Raw genomic sequence first — 5,722 nt, 5'->3', positions numbered from 1 at the left:
AGGCAGGAGAATGGGGTGAATCCGGGAGGCAGAGCTTGCAGTGAGCTCAGATTGCGCCACTGCGCTCCAGCCTGGGCGACAGAGGAAGACTCCGTCTCAAAAAAAAAAAAAAAAAAGCTGGGAGAATTATTAGGAGTCATCGGGTGATAATGAATGCTTGGTAGCGAGCATAGGAGAGAGGTGTGTACAGATTTCAGATGCCTTTTAGTGAGACTCAGTAAGACTTGCTGTTGTGTTGGATGTTGAGGGAGATGTCAAGGAAGACCTCACCAGATATTTGGTATATGTCAGGGTGGATGTGGGTGACATTTATGGAATTTGGAAAGGCAGATCAAGGGTACAGTTTTGGGCATAATAATTTTGGATGCCAAGAGACATCCATAAGGGGTTATAAGGCTGGAGCTCAGGAGGAAGGTATAGGCTAGAGATTCAGTATTAAAGATCATCAGCATAAAGCCCTTAGATGAGATTGCCTGGAAAAACAGCATAGAAAGAGAAGAAGAGAGGGCCAGCTACTCGGGAGGCTGAGGCAGGAGAACTACTTAAACCTGAGAGGTCATGAAGGGAATGGAGACATGCAAAGGTGAAGGAGCTGCCCGATGTGTTAAAAAAAAAAAAAACTAGGAGAATGTGGTTTCATGGAAACCAAGAACAGAAGATCTTTCACAAAGGAGGAGGCGTCATCTGTGTCAAAAGCTGCTGAGTGATTATCTAGGATAAGGCTTGGAAAGGAGAATTGGATAAAGCAATGTGGAAGCCATTGGTTACCTTCCCAAGAGTACTTTCAGTTATGTGGTGAAAGTGGGAGCCAGATGAGAGGGTTTGAAGAGGATATAGGCACAGTACTCAAAAACAAATCACAGGTGGATTCAGGACTTATTTACAAATAAATGGAAGAATATTTTCATGATTTTAGAGTAAGAAAAAACTTCTGAATACATAAGAAAAGGACAAATCATAAAGCTAAGACTGATAATTTGCCTAGCTTTATATTAAGAATTTTAGTTTCTATTCAGTAACACAATAGGGTGACTATAGTTTACAATAATTTGACTGGGTGCGATGACTCATACCTGTAATCCTAGCACTTTGGGAGGTCGAGGTGGGTGGATCCCTTGAGGTCAGGAGTTCAAGACCAGCCTGGCCAACATGGGGAAACATCATCTCTACAAAAACTGCAAAAATTAGCTGGGCATGGTGGCATGCGCCTGTAGTCCCAGCTACTTGGGAAGCCGAGGCATGAGGATCACTTGAGCCCAGGAGATGGAGGTTGCAGTGAGCCAAGATGATGCTACTGCATTCCAGCCTGGGTGACAGAGTGAGACCCTGTCTCAAAATAATAATAATAATAATAATAATAATTTCTGTATATTTTAAAATAACTAAAAGAGTAAAATTGGAATGCTCTTAACACAAAGAAGTGAAAAATGTTTGAGGAGATACATACCACAATTACTCTGATTTGATCCGTACATGTTGTATGCCTGAATCAAAATATCACGTGTACCCCATAAATATATACAACTATTATGTACCCATAGTAATTAAAAATTTAAAAATACAATTTTAAAGAAAGAATTTGTTTTATTAAGAAAGTGAAACACACAAGTTGATAATGTGTATATCGGTGATCCTGCTATTCCTCATCTCAGGATGGAAAGAAAATCTTGCCTATATTTCTTGGAGACATGTATAAGAATGTTCATAGTAAATTGCTTATAATAGCAAAAACGTAGAAAGAGTTCCAGTGACCAATCTCAAGAGAATTGATATGTCAATTGTGGTATAATTATTGAACCGAATGTTACACAACATGTAATTCAAGTAAATGAACCACATGGCTGCCGCTTACACATACAACATTGAACAAAAAATTCAATGTGCAGAAGATTACATACTGTGTGTTCAGTTCCATAAGGTCCAAGAATATTATTTTAAAATATGACCATAAGTATCCAAAGAAAAAGCTAAAAAACTGGAAAGTATTTGCCCTTGGTCAGCAGACGTGGACTTAGAGAGTAAGAAAGGGGACTATATTTTCAATAAATACTTTGTAGTAGTATTTGAATTTTAACAAATATATGCATGGATTTTTAAAATATAAATGTGTATATATATGTGTGAATATAAATATATATGAATATAAATACATATATATTTTTGTTTGTTTGTTTTTCTTGAGGCAGGGTCTCACTGTTGCCCAGACTGGAGTGCAGTGGTACCATCACAGCTCACTGCAGACTCGAACTCCTGGGCTCAAGTGATCCTGCCTCAGAGTCTCTTGTAGCTGAGATTATAGGTGTGTACCACCACACTTGGCTAATTGTTAATGTTTTTGTAGAGATGGTGTCTTGCTATGTTGCCCAGGCTAGCCTTGAACTCAGCCTCAAGTGATCCTCCTCTTCAGCCTTCCAAAGTGCTGGGATTACAGGTGTGAACCATTGTGCTTGGCCAGAAATAATTTTAAAAGTGAAGGGAGGTGAGGAAATGGAGGCTACATGAGGGACAGCTCTGAACAACTTTTAAAATTTTTAGATGACAGTGATAAATTTTAAACGTTTTTATTTAAAAAGCAAGAATATGTATAAAAGGGATTTGACCACGGAGGTCAAATAGATTTTTACAGTAAATCAGAATATTTTCAGTGGGCGATATTCTGATGACAAGAGGTGGTTCCAGGATCTCCCAAGTGACCTGTTTGCTCTTTTTTGCAGAGAGGGATACACATGTGACACAGTTTGGGAACTAATGACTTAGGCTATGGTGGGTGTGAGACTCTCAAAGAAACCAAGCAGAGAATAGGAACCACATTTTTGGATTCCAAAGCATGTGATTTTTCTACCTTCCCACATAACATCTAACTCTTAAAGATTGCTCATTTCTGTGTTAAAATGTTCTATTAAAACTGTACTGTAAATGGTGTATACAATAATCAGGTATTTATTTTATGTAACAGTGGTGAATATGGCTCCACAATTCTGACTATAAATATAATTTTATTAGAGCCCGTGGCAATCTCTGCTCACCATTTGGCTGGTGGACAACTTCACTATTTTAGTCCTTTCTTTTGGTAAAATGCAGAGCTGCACAAATTGGACTGAAAATTGTACTAATTCTGGATTCTGTTTAGGGAAATACATTTGCATCTATATTATCCTTTCTGTTTGACAGATGAGTAAAAGGAGTCACAGAGGTGTTGCTTGCTCGAGATCCTAAAACTCACAAGCAGAAGCTGCTAGTTTCCTATTCTGTCAGAGTAAATGGTGCTACTATTTTTGGTTCAGTGTTCTTTTCCATTTCTGGTTATCGTGATCAGAGAGAGAGAAATTCTACTTTGTTTCTAAGATACTCTCTGATCTCTTTCAGGCAACTCGCAAGCCACATATTGTCACAGGAACTCCCACATAGTAGGTTCCTTTGGTGGTGGTGGCAGGTGGGGGGATTATATGATAAGGTCACATGTAACAAAATAAATATAAAGTATTACTCCAGACTCTGCGCAAGAAAATACAGTGAAATCTGTAGACTTAACCCTTCTTTAATAACTTGTCAAAATCTGTTATCTCCTCAATGCTCTGCCCTTTGAAAAGAACCAGAGGGGAATGAATCTCACGGTAATGAGTAACATTCTTTGAAAACGCATTTAAAGGGGGTTTAAAGGGATAAAGATTATCTGAAGCATTTAGAAAAAACTAAAAATTCCATATGCTAAAAAGGGTAATATGAAAATAGAGTCTAATAACAAAGTAGTAATCAGATTAGGGAGAAATTTGCCACTGACAGGAAATAAGAGACTTGGAGCTGGTGCTATTGCCATCCTTAGGAAGGGGTTGGGTTTCATGGGTACAAAGGAGGTGCACGAAACCCCTGCAGTGACTCAGAAGACAAAAAGCAATTTGGAAGACAGTTATAGATAGATCCAGAGTTTTACATTGTGTTTTTCAACTGAAGGGGAGTATTTTATAATGCAGGGAATATGTGTAGAATGTTACCAATCTACTCTTCTCCCCATCATCTACCACTGATCTGTTACTAACTATCCCTAAGTGGGAATAAAATAAAATGAGCAATAAACAGGATCTTCAGCATAGGATCAGAGCTTCACTTTATAAGTGCTTGAATCCAGCATGCTCTTTCATGCGTCCCTATCTTTGTCCAGCCGTCTCCTCTGCCATGAACGTCCATCCTTTATCCTTCTCCACCTGGCTGACTCCTATTCGTCTTGCAAAAGTCAGTCATGACACTTTCCCTGAAACTTTCTTGAATAGTCAGGCTTTTCTGTCAGTGCTTTTTTTTTTTTTTTTTTTGGTACCTTTTGTCCTATTTTCAGGATCACTGTATTGCCATTGATCATGTCTGACTGTTCCCTAGACTGTGAGCCCCTTGAGGGCAGGGGCTGTTCTTCATCTGTTTTCTCAGAGCCTCCTCCCAAACATGTTTCAATATTATTATCTGCCAATGGAGTAAACAGTGTCTGGAAGAGGAAGATTCAGGACATGCCTTCGTGAATGTGCCAAGGATTTACAAACACACCCTGGTCAACCTCATCATGAAAATTTAAGCAAAAGATTTGGTTCATCACATTTCAGCATAGACAAAAGACCTTAGAAACTGGGATAATTTGTTGCCAGGAAATTTCATTTCATTGAAACAAAATGAGTCCAGAATCTCTAAGGTACTGCCCTGCATTGCAAGGTTTCCTAGATTGTTACCCCACTTTGCATCCATCATTGCTGCTCCACTTCCTCATCTCTCGTCACACCATCATTATCCCTTCTTCTGTTGTTCAACTCTCTCCAGCCATGGCCTCCACAGTAGGCTGTGGAATCACTGTTGGGGTCTCTAGATAGTCAAGGTGGCTTCCTTACCTTTGCTGGTACTCCAGTGAAATTGTCTGTGGACACCTCCTGCATAGTACCTCTTGCAACGTTTCTATCTGGCAGAGATTTGCTGGCTCTTCCTTTGCTTGGCAATGCCAGGCAGTTGCACAGTATCCCAGTGGTGCACTTGGGGATTCTGTTACAGCTTGGAGGTTAAGTGTAAGGTCTCCAGTTAGACTGTCTTTAAATCTACTGCTTCCATTCACTAGCTGTGATACTTTGGGTAAGCTAACTGTCTTAGAGTTGCTGTCTAAGTGGCTTGAACTTAGCTGCTACGTAAGTGGGTGGCTTGAACAGTAGATATTTATTTACCACTCCAGTTCTGGAGTCTGGAAGTCCAATATCAAGGTGCCAGTTGATTTAGTTCTCTGTGAGAGACCTCTTTCTGGCTTGTGGACAGTTGTCCTGTCAATGTTTCCTCACATGGCAGAGAGAGATCATCTGTCTGTGTCTCTTCTTTTTTTTTTTTTTTTTTAAGTTATACTTTAAGTTCTGGGATACATGTGCAGAACGTACAGGTTTGTTACATAGGTATAAATGTGCCATGGCAGTTTGCTGCACCCATCAACCCATCATCTACATTAGGTATTTCTCCTAATGCTATCCCTCCCCTTGCCCCCCACCCCTCAACAGGCCCCAGTGTGTGATGTTCCCCTCCCTGTGTCCATGTGTTCTTGTTGTTCACCTCCCACTTACGAGTGAGAACATGCAGTATTTGGTTTTCTGTTCCTGTGTTAGTTTGCTGAGAATGATGGTTTCCAGCTTCATCCATGTTGCTGCAAAGGACATGAACTCATTCTTTTTTATGGCTGCATAGTATTCCATGGTGTATATGTGCCACA

Source organism: Colobus angolensis, unplaced genomic scaffold (assembly GCF_000951035.1).
Source record: "Colobus angolensis palliatus isolate OR3802 unplaced genomic scaffold, Cang.pa_1.0 Scaffold6, whole genome shotgun sequence".
Taxonomy (NCBI): domain Eukaryota; kingdom Metazoa; phylum Chordata; class Mammalia; order Primates; family Cercopithecidae; genus Colobus; species Colobus angolensis.
Note: the sequence above shows the minus strand (reverse complement) of the source record.